The sequence below is a fragment of the Camelus dromedarius genome, chromosome 11, assembly GCF_036321535.1.
Source record: "Camelus dromedarius isolate mCamDro1 chromosome 11, mCamDro1.pat, whole genome shotgun sequence".
Lineage (NCBI taxonomy): Eukaryota > Metazoa > Chordata > Mammalia > Artiodactyla > Camelidae > Camelus > Camelus dromedarius.
In genome coordinates, this window is record NC_087446.1 from 38,171,839 (window position 1) to 38,188,544 (window position 16,706).

Consider the following 16,706-nt stretch of genomic DNA (forward strand, 5'->3'; position numbering starts at 1 on the left):
TATGACAACCTGAAAATCAAGAAAAAAGTCAAACTAAGTAAGATGTTTCTTAGTTTAATAATAATAAGGAAAAAAGAGGAGAATAAAACATATATAAACAGCTAGAGAAAATGAACATTTACTGATTTTCTACTACACACTAAGTAAAATTACTTTAATGCTGTTAACATCCATAGAATATAAGGGAAAGATGCAATCAGCAGAGATCAGGCCCTAAACAATTTAGGTATTTCCTCTTTGCCCTCTGCCTGTAGCCCAAAGATGGCCCTGCTTCTAATGCTACCCCCTTTTCAAGTAGTAAGACTGTTGTCCAGCAAACCATTTCACTGGAAAAAAAGAATATTCATTCATTCAAAACTATTTATTGAGTGTCTTTTCAATATATTACTCAAATTTGAGAAATTTAAAAAAAAAATAGCACACAATGGAGATTCCTCAAAAGATTAGGAATAGACTTACCATATGACCCAGGAATTCCGCTCCTGGGCATATATCCAGAAGGAACCCTACTCCAAAATGACACCTGCACCCCAATGTTCATAGCAGCACTATTTACAATAGCCAAGACATGAAAACAGTCTAAATGTCCATCAACAGATGACTGGATAAAGAAGATGTGGTATATTTATACAATGGAATACTATTTAGCCATAAAAACAGACAACATAATGCCATTTGCAGCAACATGGATGCTCCTGGAGAATGTCATTCTAAGTGAAGCAAGCCAGAAAAAGAAAGAAAAATACCATATGAGATCACTCATATGCGGAATCTAAACAAACAAACAAAAAACATAAATACAAAACAGAAACAGACTCATAGACATAGAATACAAATTTGTGGTTGCCAAGGGGGCGGGGGGTGGGAAGGGACAGACTGGGATTTCAAAATGTAGAATAGATAAACAAGATTATACTGTATAACACAGGAAAATATACACAAGCTCTTATGGTAGCTCACAGAGAAAACAATGTGATAATGAATATATGTATGTTCATGTATAACTGAAAAATTGTGCTCTACACGGGAATTTGACACAACACTGTAAAATGATTATAAATCAATAAAAATAATGTTAAAAAAAATAAACATGCAGAGAAACATGAAAAAAATAGCACATGAAAATATTCGTGGTGGTAGTCTTTGAGTATGGGGGTTATGGACAATTATACAATGATGAATAGGTGTTGCTTTATGATAAGAAACAAAACTCAATAGACTAAAAATATCCCCATGAAACAAGACCAAAAAGCCCTTCCTTGACTGAGCTCAGTATGGAAATCTGTTTTTCCCCTTTACTAGGTAACATACAGTCTCAGAGAACAGATTTAAAAGGATAACAGTGAAATCTATAGGAACTGAGTAATGGGTATCACTTGAAAATGAAAACTACCTGAAAGAAAATTTTGCAGGTAAAAGAATCAGAAGTACAGTTCTGAACTTCTCTGACGTACGAAAGCTAAACAAACCCTGAAAAGAAGATAACCCATTTTTATGGGAGGGGATTAAAGGAAGGGGCAAAGAAATAACTAAGATATTTGAAACCTAGAAAATAGATCTTTTCTTGATAAAGAAGGGTGTAGTCATTAGAGACAGAATATGGAGAAAAGAAGAGACTAGAATTGGATATACAAAGGAAGGAGCATGCTTAATTAATTAACAGCTAAGAAAAAGCAGCTATGAGAAGTGCAGAATGGTATAATCACTTTGGAAAAAGAGCTTGGCAGTTTTTTTTTTATAAAGTTAAGCATGTATTTCCCATAAGATCCAGTAATTCTACTCCTGGGTATTTGCTCACAGGAAATAAAAACATATGTCCTATACAAAGACTTGTACACAAATGTTAATAGCAGCTTCATTCACAACAGCCCCAAACTGTACACAACTCAAATGTTCATCAGCAGGTGAACGGATAAACCAACTGTGATATATTCACAGGACGGAATACTAAGGACCAAAACAGAACAAATTATTAATACATGTAACAATATGGATACACTTCAAAAACATATGCTGAGTAAAACAAGGAGAAAACAAAGAGTATATACTTAGATTCATTTATATGAAATTCTAGAAAAGGGGAATATAATTTATAGTGACAGAGAAATGATCAGTGGTTGCCTAGGGCCAGGCTTGAAGGGGAACTGACAGCAGAGAAGCATGAGGGAACTTTTGGGGATGAAGGTAATGTTCTATATGTTGACTGTGGTGCTTGTTACATGGATGCACACATACGTCAAAACTCATCAAATTCTACACTTTACATGGGTGTATTTTACTGTATGTAATTATACTTTCATGTTATTTTCTTTTAAATTGCATAGGTTGGAGAGGTCATCTTTGTATGTCAAGAAGCAGTGTGCTGCACATAGGAGAGGTCTGACAAATGTCTGTTGAGCTTTTGAACCTGTCCAGAAAGGGAATGCCTAAAAATCTACAAGGACTCTGGTAGAGTTTTCTTCTCAGCAACAGCCTAGAGCAGGCGTCGGCAAACTACAGCCTGCAGGACAAATTTGGCTACCACCTGTGCGGCCCATAAGCTAAGAACGATTTTTACATTTTTAAATGGAAGGAAGAACTGTATTTTGTGACCTGTGAACATGATATGAAATCCAGTTCTCAGTGTCCATGAGTAAAGTTTTGGGGGCATGGCCATGTTCATTTATTCACACATTGTTCATGGCTGCTTCTGTGATGTCATGGCAGAGCGGAGGACTTGTGACAGAGGCCATGTGGCCCTGCAAGGCCTAAAATGCTGACTACCTGGCCCTTTACAGAAAGTTTGCTGCTCCCTGCCCTAGAGTACAGAGCCTCTTGCCGTCATCCTTCACCAGCAAACAATGAAATTACCAGGTTAAGTTCTCGGTCCTTTTACTTGTCCCGTGATGGAGCAGACAGAACAAAGACTTTGGAGTAATACAAATCTAAGTGCACATTTTATCTACCACTTAACTACTTCTATTACTTTTGGCAAATTTTTAAAGCTTTCAGTTTTCGTATGTGTCACTTGGCAAGTAGGGAAGGCTATATGTATCTCAGAGGATTGCTCAAAGGATTATATGAAATAATGTAAACAAAACACATGTCTGGCAGTTAATAGACATCATAAATATTAGCTCATATTCTTCTAAATGAGGTCTTCAAGAACAGTGGCTTATCAAAGGGGGCAGGGTAGGGGGAGAATGAACATGATCACCCACCAAAAGCTATTGTTCCCCACTTTGCCTCAGTTCTATTCTGGCAGAAGTTAGTTATCAAGCTTCATTTACTTTTTTTTTTTTTAAGCTGTTAATGCCCATTTCTGTTCCTAATGTAAATTAAGTGCTCTTTCTGTGTCTGGCTTCCTTTGCTTGACCTCATGTTTGTGATAGTCACAATATTGTTGTGAATGTACTGTTGCATAAAAGCGTAGATCATTCATTATTCCTGCTCTGTTCATAGTGAAATACACTATATTTCATTGTGAAACTTTGGTTTTTAAAATAACTTTAAAGCTTAGCATTCTGTTTAACTGGCTAAGATTTTTTTTTAATCTACATTGTTATAACGCTTAAGCAGTCATAAATATTTTATTTGTACTTGTTAAGCATATAACACTGCTTTTTAAAAAAGATATCCTCTTCAAATTGTTCTGTGTGTATGTTTCACCTCTCCAACAGATCTATTATCTCTTTTAGATGGGGAACATTGTCAAGTATTTGCCCTATTACCCAAACAAAGTACACTCAATATATCCCGAATCCAATTTAACAAATATTTACTTATATCTAACATACAAAACACTGTGATAAACCTTCTGGAGCATTCAGAGTAGAACAAGACATGGTTATTGCTTTCAATGAGATCAGAATCTAAATGAAGAAATATAACTGAAATGCCAAAAATAATCCAAGAATAATATAAAGCTGAAAATTCATTTTATAAATATTTACTGTACCAGGCAGGGGCTGGATGCTGAGTCAACGATGATGAATAAAACATAATCCCTGAATGAGCCTGAACTAGCAACACACTCTGCTATCCTCTGGGGAAAAAATGGAAGAGCACCCAAAGTAATAAAATATCTGGGAATAAATCTAACCAAGGAGGTGAAAGAATTATACACAGAAAACTATAAACCATTGATGAAGGAAATTAAAGAAGACTTTAAAAAATGGAAAGATATTCCATGCTCTTGGATTGGAAGAATCAATATTGTTAAAATGGTCACACTGCCCAAGGCAATCTACAGATTTAATGCAATCCCTATCAAATTACCCAGGACATAGTTCACAGAACTAGAACAAATCATAATAAAATTTATATGGAACCATCAAAGACCTAGAATTGCCAAAGCATTACTGAAGAGAAAGAAAGAGGCTGGAGGAATAACTCTCCCAGACTTCAGACAATACTATAGAGCTACAGTCATCAAGACAGCATGGTATTGGTACCAAAACAGACATATAGACCAGTGGAACAGAATAGAGAGCCCAGAAATGAATCCACAAACTTTTGGTCAACTCATCTTCGACAAAGGAGGCAAGAATATACAATGGAATAAAGACAGTCTCTTCAGCAAATGGTGTTCGGAAAACTGGACAGCAGCATGTAAAACAATGAAGCTAGAACACTCCCTTACACCACATACAAAAATCAACTCAAAATGGATTAAAGACTTAAACATAAGACAAGATAGAATAAACCTCCTAGAGGAAAACATAGGCAAAACATTATCTGACATACATTTCAAAAATTTTCTCCTAGAAGAAATAAAAGCAAGAATAAACAAATGGGACCTAATGAAACTTACAAGCTTCTGCACAGCAAAGGAAATCAGAAGTAAAACAAGAAGACAACATACGGAATGGGAGAAAATTTTTGCAAGTGAAACCGACAAAGGCTTGATCTCCAGAATATATAAGCAGCTCATACAACTCAATAAGAAAAAAATAAACAACCCAATCCAAAAATGGGCAGAAGACCTAAACAAGCAATTCTCCAAGGAAGACATACAAATGATCAAAAAGCACATGAAAAAATGCTCAATATCACTAATTATCAGAGAAATGCAAATCAAAACTACAATGAGGTATCACCTCACACCAGTCAGAATGGCCGTCATTCAAAAATCCACAAATGACAAATGCTGGAGAGGCTGTGGAGAAAGGGGAACCCTCCTACACTGCTGGTGGGAATGCAGTTTGGTGCAGCCACTGTGGAAAACAGTGTGGAGATTCCTCAAAAGACTAGGAATAGACTTACCATATGACCCAGGAATCCCACTCCTGGGCTTATATCTAGAAGGAAATCTACTTCAGGATGACACCCACACCCCAATGTTCATAGCAGCACTATTTACAATAGCCAAAACATGGAAACAGCCTAAATGTCCATCAACAGGTGACTGGATAAAGAAGAAGTGGTATATTTATACAATGGAATACTACTCAGCCATAAAAACCGACAACATAATGCCATTTGCAGCAACATGGATGCTCCTGGAGAATGTCATTCTAAGTGAAGTAAGCCAGAAAGAGAAAGAAAAATACCATATGAGATCGCTCATATGTGGAATCTAAAAAACAAAAACAAACAAACAAACAAAAACAAAGCATAAATATAGGACAGAAATAGACTCACAGACAGAGAATACAGACTTGTGGTTACCAGAGGGGTGGAGGGTGGGAAGGGATAGACTGGGATTTCAAAATTGTAGAATAGATAAACAAGATTACACTGTATAGCACAGGGAAATATACACAAAATGTTATGATAACTCACAGAGAAAAAAATGTGACAATGAGTGTGTATATGTCCATGAATGACTGAAAAATTGTGCTGAATGCTGGAATTTGACACAACATTGTAAAATGATTATAAATCAATAAAAAATGTTAAAAAAAAAAATGGAAGAGACCCTTGGCAGAGCTGGAATGTAATACCACAGAGACCTAAACTGACATTCTCCAGAGCACTTCCCAAAGCAGATGATTTATGGAAGTTAATTATTAACCCAAGATTCTCAGAGAGAAGAGATGACTGCACAAAGTAGACAGCTTCTACCCAAGACCAGCAAAAGAAGTTATAGTTACAGATAACAGAATGGTTTTTTAGACTTTCTTTTGGCCAACCAAAACTATTGCCAACATTTCATACTACACATGAATTAACGTTACAGGTGAAATAAAGACAACCTACAGGTAGGATAAAAGAAAAGCTATTCCCTGGTTACCTAGGAAATCGCTGAGACTTGTTTTCTTGGTCAGGCCTGGAAAATCTGAGGTTATGGAAGTGAAGTGTACTGTAGCCCCTTCTTAACAATACTTCTAATTCTTGCTTATCTCACACATATTACTGTCCAGTGTCTCAAATGTTTGACCCAGCTACTGTACCATCAGATGTTTCAATAAAAAAATTGAAAGACCCCTCCGCCACAAAGAAATTATGCTGACTGACTCAAACTGAAAATCAGATACCCCATCTTCAAGAAGAATCAACACGTGAGGTGAAGGTCTGGATAATCCTTACTGATATCCTGCAGCTTTGACTGAGTGAGGAACAAAAGAGGGGACTGAGAATGGAAAACATTCCCACATCCCTAGGAAAAGACTGATCTTTAGTCATGGTAACAAGAAGCCACCAAAAGTGGTTTCAAATTCATTCAATCAATAAACAGCTTGCCTTACCGAAAGCATTTTAGAAGGAAGCCACTCAGTCATAGTCTTTGCTTCTGAAGTAGCCAATTAGGAATAAATCCAGTTTAATAAATGTAACTCTGAGGACCAACCAAACAACAGTAGTCACACCCAAATATCCACACCTCTAAAGATGACACCAGCCTACTCAAGCTTTTAAAAATCTGCCCAACCCTGAACTCCATGCTTCTCTAAAACCCTATAAAAGGCCATTGGTTTGCTCTCCTTGGAGAGATTTTGCCTGATCCCAGCACAGATCCCTTACAAGAGTAAGCAAGACATTTAATTTTGTCTTTTTACTTCGGACACTGAATGATGGTCTCATCACCCTTTGATATCCTTTAAAGGTCCCTTTTAATAAATGCAAAAATCTTTAGAGACTTTTGCTTTTACACATTTCTCTAGATGGTACAAAAAAAAAACCAATTTAGATTAGCTTTATTATGCAGAACTAACACAGTCACTTAGCTTTGAAATAAAAAAGCAGTATGGTGCTAAACATTTATTTTTTAAATCACAAAAACCAAGTTTAAATTACAGAATCATTCAGGTCAGTATTTTCTGGCTGAATATTCTGGGATCACAAGCAATCGAGATTTTATTCTGGCAAATTTCTTGAACAAGGATTTTTATGCTTTTCAATTAAGTGCTTTCACATAGCTGTGTTATAAGATTTTTTTCTTTTTTTTTTTTTTTGTAGATGATGTGAAAATTCCTCTAAGTCATGTCTGCAATCTCAGCAAAATTCAGAAGACAGGCAGTAACATCTTAACCAGAGCACTAGGAAAAGAGGGCTTAGCTTCTCTGGTCCTAACTGCATCCTCATTAGCCCTGACAGGAAGGAAAAGAGCTCCCTTTCTCAACGCCTTGCTACACAGGGCTTTCGCACACTGTGCCTCCAATGAGGCAGGCAGTCATTTCATCTTCTGTGCTTACTGGCCTGGAGCCCAAGTATATCTCTCCAGAGAATGAGTCATAAATATGGATTTAGGAAAGTGTCTCAATTTTAAAACCCTACACCTAAGCTATAACAGAATAACACACTATTATATCACAAAAATGCAATCACAGGGCTAAAAAGGAATCTTAAAAAAAATCACCCATTTTAATTTCCTACCTTAACCATATTAATCAACTCCCAAAGGTAAAGGAGGTATTTTCACAACTATTAAAAAAAAATCTTCCAACTGGAGATCCTCCCTTTGCACCTCCCTTATCATTCTCTTCACACTTTTCCCTCAACCCAAGCTGACAGACAGAAACCAATTTAGAGACAGAAGCAGAACAGTCACATAGAAAGAATACAGAGATCTTTACTTTCCAGTTGGAATCTAGTGGATTTAAATCCTGAAGAATGAGAAAGAAAGGTGAGTGAAGTTAGGCAACCTTTTAAAATCTCCTGGTTGCTTAGCTCTTTCCTTTTAGATGTCATCGGGGAATGGGATTTGAGTTAACGTCATAATAAAAAAAAGACATAATCACACCATTTAATAGGGGCCAACTATGTGTCAGATATTTTAACATTATAACTGCTGTGCAAAGAGGAATCATTATCCTCGTTTTACAGGCAAGAACAATAAGACCCCCAAGGAATTAAGTAACTTGCCCAGGGCTAAGCCAATTAACTTGCTCAACTACTGGGTGGTTATCCTGGGATTCCAATTATGGCTACGTTGCCACCGTATGGCTACATTTTCTTTACTCAGAAGAATGACTCCAAAGAATGAGTTGGGTAGCAGAATCATGGTAGGGACTCAATGCTAGACTCACAGGTTCCGATCCCCTCACTGACACCCTGAGACTCACTGCCCCGGTGATCCACAGCTACTAGCGATGATGATATTAAAAGGCTAAGACAACAGCTGCACCTTACATGCATTATCTCATTCCATCCTCACACCAACCCACAAGGTAGTTCTGTTCTTAGCCTCTCTTTACAGATGAGAAAACAGATGTGAGATTACCTTCACTAAGCCGACACAGGCAGTGAGTGGTGAAAACCAAAGCCCAGGCCCCTTCATAATATATGACCTTGCATCACAGGACTGGATTAGATTTCTCAAGTTCGTCAAGAGTGGAAAAAAGTGGAAAATCATCATTCTATACAAAAACCAAACTCTTCAGTCTGGTCTCCAAGGTCCTTCATGATCCTGCCACAATCTATAACCGTCAAGTTTATTCTCCATCATTCCCTTGCATAAACCATATACTCCAGAAATTTTTTTACTATTGCTGTAAATATCCTGAGTTTTCTCATTTATTTAATGTCACTCCTGTCTGCTGAATGGCATTTTCTGTGGATTCCACAAAACAAAATTTTATCCATTGGAAAGCTTCCCTCCCTACCTAGGAAAAAGACCTCTCCCACTACGGAGCTTCCGCAGTACTTAATCCTTCTCTCCGGACATATTTATGTCCTTGACTGGATTCCTCCTTGACTTCTGTAGGCACAGATTCTGAGTAAACTTTGTGTAACAAATGTCCTTAGAAGGCAAAACACCTGGCTGGAAGAAATATGAAGATCTAATGAAACCAGAGAGAAGAGGCAGCTTTAAGCCTTCAGCAACTGCCATCTTAAAAACTCTGACCCTCACTAAGAGCAAAACAAAGTGTCAAACTTATTCTTGTAAAACACAGTGGTTAGGAGCATAGGCTGGATCCAGACTCCATCTTGCTGTGTGGACTTGGACAAGTCCCTCAACTTCCCTCCACATCAACTGCCTCATCTATAAGTGGGAACTAACAGTGTAGCTTGCCTCAGTGGGTAGTGGTAGGTATTCAGTGAGCTCATGTATGTGAAGTGCCTAGGACAGCACATGGCTCAGAATAAATGCTATATAAATATTTGCTATTACCATTTTTGAAACTCATATATACTGAAAAAGTGGCTCAGATCACTAAACCTCACGAAGGGAATTGTCAGAGATGGAAAATTTTCAGAATGAACAACTTACGTGATAAGGAGATGGACTGGCTTATATGGAAGAGAACCAGTTCTTTTTATCTTCCAAAAGTTGCAGATGAAGAGGAAATATAGCTGAACACTATAAAATAACAAGTCAAATTATGGCAGAAAGAGATAAATATAGACTTCCAGGTAAAGTAAGAAATACTAGAACACAGAGTGCACCTGGGAATCTGAAGGAGACTGTTTTAGGCAGAACAAATATAAAAACAGACAGCTTCTAACTGAAAAACAGACTAAATCTTTTCACTTGCAGCTTCCTGTCTACCATCCCTACTGATAGGGGAAAGATTATGAGAGAAATAATTTAGTTTTAGACATGTTAAGTTTGAAATGTGTTTTCAACGTTTAACTGAAGATGTAAGAGCCCAGCCTGGATCTATCAGTTTGGGAGTTAGCAAGGAAAGGGTGGTATCTGAAGCTTAGGGCACTCACCAGAAGAGCAAGAAAAAGGGGTCCTGCAGTAAAGAACAGGGGTCAAAAGGAAGGAGAATGGTGAGGAGATGAAGAAGGCCTCAGGGCACTGAATAACCAGCTCCAATAAAGAGAGGAAGATAAAAAAAGGCGTCTATGACAATAATGAAGATATACTGCAGCTACCGCCATTATTGGCAACTTATTATGTTCCAGGAACTCTACCAAGTACTTTATTTGCCTTAGCTTAGTCTTCATTACTATCCTCTGAGGTAGGGAAAAAATAAGGCCAGAGGTGTTACGAAACTTGACTAAGGTCACAAAATAAGCAGCAGAGCAGCAATTTAGACTCAGGTCTGACTCTAAAGACTCTGTGATCTTTCTACAGTGTTCTGCATACTGGGATCTTACCTCCCCTCTTCTTTCCTTTGTCCTTTGTATGTGAAGTACATGATGATTTATAAGGTTTATAAATATTTTTCTTCTGTGAAAACATTTATTTTTATGTCTTCACAGTTAAATGACACTGAATCACATGAATGTGACTTCAGAACTAAGACACTGGCAATGCTTCTGTTAGTAAGTATGCAGACCATATTTCTACTACCATGTTCTACTAGATGAGAAATGGAAGACGTTTGCTCTCAATTTGTACTATTTGTGTTGTGGCCATGTTCATGTCACAAACACAGGTTTCAAAATAACCATGAACTATTACTTATAAAACAGAAACACTTCTTAGGACATCCAATCATCAATATCCAGTTTATATATTTTTTTCATGAAGGGCATTCACTTGCTCATTTAAGTTGGGCTTGGGATTTGCTGAGAATAATTATTCTTGAGACTAAGAATCTATTGGGAAGTGTAAGATGGTGCAACTTGTACATAAGTGTAAAATTAAAAAAAACCAAACACTGCCTACTGAAAGGTAGTAATAAAAACTAAGGAGATTTCTGCTTTCAAAATTATATTAATAGGAAGTATAAGTATTACTATTTTGCTAAGGGCAGTTTCACATTTATTGATATGGATTCAAGTTTCTCATCAGGTGTAATGTAAACTTTGAACCTCCCTTCCAAAAAAAAAAAAAGTATTAAAGCACTTTTAAAGAATGAAAGCCACGCATAGGCACAAAGTGTGATTCTGAAGTTACACAGGAAGATGCCTATAACTTATTGTTATAAGAAGGTAAGTCTTAGGCTCCTCTCTAAACTATCCCATGCATTTAAACCTCATCTCCCACAGCTTAGAGAAGATCCTACAGCACAAGGACAGTATCTTCTATTTCTTTGTACAGTGACTAGCACAGTGCACTACATATGTGATAAAATCCTGATATTTATAATTCTCACCTTTATATACTGAGAATCTGTCATTCCACCATTTAAGGGAAACGTTTGTCTCTCCCACATTAAAAAACAGATACAGGCACATTTTCTACAACCAAACTTTCACATTAATTTCCCATGGGATTGGGTACTTCTAGAAGTTTAGCAAAATTCTTAATAACCTAATTTTCTGTATGAAACAATCACTGCTTAAAAACGGGAGTTAAAATTTTCATTTAGTAATAGTTTTGATTCATTGAATTATATTAATGAACACTTTGCCGGAATTTAACAGGCACCTAGGGCTAGAAAAGTCATTCTTCTTTCCTACTGAAATATTTTCCAGCAGAAAAAAAAAGTAATATACTCCAAATGGGCCTATCTTTTTGCCTTCCGTAGGTTATGTCATCCAAAGTTTAAGCTTTTATCTCTTTATAGACAAAGGAAGCATACTAGGATTTCAAACACAAAGGGGAACTAGTAGAGGCTTTAAATTAAATAGGGAAATGAACCACAATGTACAGCTGTTTTTTCTTTGCTCAAGAGATTGCCACTCTGTTTATCTGACTGACAGTTACCTTTGTACCTTCTCCGGTTTATTATGCTATCCACGTATTATGTCCTTGAAAAAGGCCATAGGGAATAAGGCAAACAAATGAATTATAGACAGAAAACCCTGAAGAGGATATCAAAATTCCCTTCTGCATCTCTTAGAAGGAAGGCCAACAAGGTCCACCACAGCCTGGAATTCCATATTATGCTTTTGATTTCACAAATTAACAGGTTTTGAGCAGTCAATGGAGTATCTGAATAAGTAAGATGTGAAGGCAGGGAAATGACCACTTAGAGGGAAAGAACCCAGTCATCTCTAAATTTGGAGAAGAAAGTACACTCTGGTTCTCTGAAGTTGTGGGTTCAGTGGGCTAGTTTGATACAGAAGAAAAATTACGTTCTAAACCCAACAACTGTGCCCTTTGCCAGAGTCTCATGAATGCTGACTGACGGCACAAAAGGTATAATGGGTAATCAGTATGGTTACCTTGGTGCCAACCCATTCTTCATGTGGAAAAAAAAAAAACAAACTCAAAATGCAGTGTGGCTAGGGGTGTACCAAATATGAATGCCTTTCGCACATTACTCTGGCCTTGACATATTCCAACCACTCTGATTGCTCTTGGGCACTGCGTAAGAATATGAGTAAGAGTACAGTCCAGCACATCTACAGACTCTGGTTCAGTGGCCTTAATGTCACAAAACAAAATCACATTTGTTAGGTTCCTTCTACTCTCAAGACACACAACAAACACCTAAACAATGAAACTGACATGTAAGTAGATTGTTAAATTTTTTTAAAAGTTTCAAAAAATGGTGTCAGTGGGCACCTATGGCAAAATGAGACACGAACCCAACCACTCTAAGTCTCAAACAATTTCAAACTCAAGTTGTCTTCTTACTTTTCACTTTCAGTAAGAAATAGTCAGCTACAGGATCAAAATTAGAAAGTCAATATGCTCTGAAAAATCCTCATTTTAAAACTCCTTACTATGTAAAAATTCAAATATATACAAAAGTAGACAGAATAGTACAAATTATCCCTACACCGCTCATGTTCCATCCTTCAGCTTCATCAATTTTCAACTCATTTCCAATTTTGCCTTATCTAAAGCCAAACTTGCACTTTCCCTTGATATCAAGTCACTTAATCTCTAAACATTTTAGTAAATTCTTACAATTTTGACTGAATGCTGATAGCATTTGTGGTTTTGTTTTATTTTTCATTGCTTTTATTTTAAATACCTATGTCAATGAAAGAGGAAATTTGAGCAAGAAGAAAATTTAGATTTTTTTTCATTTTTTCTGGAATTTCTGGTACCTAAATACAGTTGTATACTTTTCTCCTTCTGAAGGGGAGACAGAGCTAACAAGATATAGTCATTCAGTCTAACAAACAGTAATTGAGCACTAGGGATGAGGCTAGGTGCTAGAGATACAAACATGAGTAAAACAGAGACCCTTTCTCTAGAATGGGTAAAACAAACACACAAACAGATAATGTCAATATAATGTGGAAAAGCTAGGATAATGGTATTCATGGGTACCACCACCAGAACAGAGAATAAAGGCACTTAGACCAAATTAGGTATTCAAGAAAAGCTTCCAGGGAGAGATGATACCTGAGTAAAAGCAAAAATACTGCAAAGAACTGTTACTATGTCATTATAATAAGTTCAATATCAAGTTTCCTTCCATAGGATTTCCTTCATTTAGTTGACTGGGGAGTTAGGGGGCGGGGGTGGGGGTTTCCTTAAAGAACATTAGCCTGGGAAGAAGGTGAAATATCAAGAATTAAAAAAACACTCTATCATGTCTTATGGAGAAAATCAAAAAGAAAAAAGGCTTGGTCTCTACCCTCAAGGAGGCAGGAATCTGGATGGGGAGAAATCAAACACATATTAGAAAATTTTACTATATAATAGTCAATCAAAATACAGAGTTTAGTGATAAGAAGACTGGTGTGTACTGAAATATGTGAGTAAGAGCTGGAACTTAAACCCAGGTTTTGAATATAAATTTACCCAGATGAAAAAGGAACCCAACCAAGTAAAAATACTAAAAGTTGAGTCTTAAGTTGTGAAAGTCTTCATCTTTAAAAAAAGTATCTATTTTTTTCTGTCCATCTTTGAATGAAGTATGCAGGAAAAAGTGAAGATCTTCCATCTAACCTTAGTCTCCAAAGAGATGTACGAATGTGTGTGTTTGTGTATGTGTTATATATGTTAGTGTCAGAGCACGAAGATTTGATTTGAGAAGTTACAGTGTGATTCTAAGCTGTTCTGTTGGAATAACGCACAATGTCAGGTACAAAAACAAAGATCTACTCTGGCAGATACCTGATTTTGGGGGAAAAAACAAAAACTAAAACCCATAAAAATGACAGTCATAAAAGACACATAAGAAGATTCACTCAATACTATAAGGTAAAAAAAATTTCAATTGTCATTCAGCAATCAATGGCTCACCATTTATAATTGTTTAATAACAACAACAGCAGTGTCAGGTAACACTCATATAGCATCTACTACAAAGCAAGCTTTATGTAATTAATTCATTTAATCCTCAAAAGTGCCTATGAGGTAGGAACTACCACAGATCTTCCTTGACTTATGATGGGGCTCCACCCCAATAAAACCACGGTAATTTGAAAATACTGTAAGTTGAAAATGCATTTAATACAACCCTACTGAACACCATAGTATAGCCTAGCCTGACTTCAACATGCTGGGAACCCTTACACTATCCTACAACTGGGCGAAACCATCTAACACAAAGCCTATTTTACAGTGAAGTGTTAGAGTAGCTCACGTAATTTATTGTACTGCAAGTGAAAAACAGAATAGTTGTTTGGATACAGGATGGTCTTAAGTGTATCGGTTGGTTACCCTCATGAGCATGCGGCTGACTCGGTGCCGTGGCTCACTGCTACTGCTCAGCATCAGAAGAGAGTATCACACTGGATGTCACTAGCCTGGGAAATACCAAAATTTAAAACGTGAAGTACGGTTTCTACTGAATGCATTATCGCTTTTGCACATCACAGAACTGAAAAATCCGAAGTTTGACTGTCTGTGTTCCTCCCATTTTATTGAGGGGGTAACTGAGACACAGAGATATTAATATTCTTTCCTCAACTCAGTTTTTCAAACTTCACTGGTCAGAATTTAGGTCAGAGGTTTAAAAAAAGACATCTAGGTATACTGTGAGCATAGGTTGAAATCTAGTATTTTTATAAATTCAGAAAAATTTCTTATATCCTTCACTAACTTAAGTGAAATGATACATGATCGTATACTGGCACAGAACCATAAACATAAATGTCAAATCAATCCATGAGGTGAAGAGGTAAAGTTACAAATAGGAATTTGCTCTAAAAGTGGTGTGTTTATTAAAAGACCAAAGAACAGTTTCTTAAATATTGCCCATGGGATTAAGGAATGCATCTTTTTCATAATACTTACACATATGGAGAACATAAATTATAATAAATGACCGTATCACATACAGCAATAAAGATAGCCAGTAGTAAAAAAGGGTATTTGAAATAACTTCGTCCCTAATGAACAGCAGAAAAATATTACTCCCCAGGTAGAATCAACTGCTTTTTCTTCCAAGCCCTGACAGCAAATTATGCGTACCTATTCCCAGCATTAATATTATGTTACATTATAATACAGTTATTTGTTCATGTAGTAGTCTTCCCTCCAGACTATGAGTCCTTGAGGATAACGTCTGAATTTATTCATCCTGGGATTTAAAACCCACCGTGCATCAAGTAGAATGATGGTTTACTGAATGAAAAAATGAATGAATGAATGATTTAGTAGGTAACTTTTAATAAAATCTCAAGCATTAGAGAAAAGTTACAAATATCAATTAACTCACAGGGTTTTCGTTATTTTATGAGTAGATTCTTGTCTCCCTTATCTGGATTTAAGGCCTTTCTACATCAGCCCTAATCTACTTTCTCAACCCTATCTCATCTACTTTTCTTCTCTTGTTAGATCCTCTGTATGAATTACTTTCTCTTTCTGGCATACACTCTGTGCTTTAAAAATTCAGTAATCTCCAAAAGCTTTAGACTATGCAGCCCTTCCAATGTAAATGAGCATGCTTACTTAACATTGTGCTAATAGATTATGTTTACTGGAAAGCGATCTTAAAAATAGAAGAAAATAGACATTTTAAACAAATAAGGTTAACATATAAAAGTTTAAAATCTTTTCTTTCTGTGCACAAGGCACGGTTCTGTATGTACTTCAGTTTAAAAATCACTGATTTATATCAAAAGGACAAATCTCATAGAGTGTGAGAATTAACTGAATCTGTGCATGTAAAGCACTAAGAACAACACTGGTTGTATAGGAAACACATTAAATGTCAGTTAATGTCATTAACATCATTATTATCAATGCAGTTTCTTTTGACTGGCATAATTCCCCATACTTACCCTCCAGACTCACTCCTACAAACTGCTTGAAGGCCAAATGCAAATGTTATCTCTTCAAAAAATTATTTGAATGCATCTCTTAAGTTAGGATTTCTCACTGTAGGAGGTACCAAATCCTACAGAGCTTAGCAAGAACCCATGGCCAAGAAGCCAAAATAAAGTTGAACAGTTGGAAAAAATTAAAAATGGGTTTATGGAAAATGATGCAAATGAAAAAAGATGTGATTATTAACCTTAAGAAAAATAAAATACACAAAAAGAAAGAAGGTACATTATCTGGCTCTATAGTAAACAATGTTTAGATAGACCTAATG

The 16,706-nt window shown here is 36.4% G+C and overlaps 1 protein-coding gene across 4 annotated transcripts in view; it reads right to left on the bottom strand.

The window, feature by feature from the left end:
* The window catches only part of SLC41A2 (solute carrier family 41 member 2), a 113,162-nt gene that overhangs the window by 20,433 nt on the left and 76,023 nt on the right, over nt 1-16,706 (bottom strand). The gene's annotated exons all lie outside the window — the stretch shown is intronic.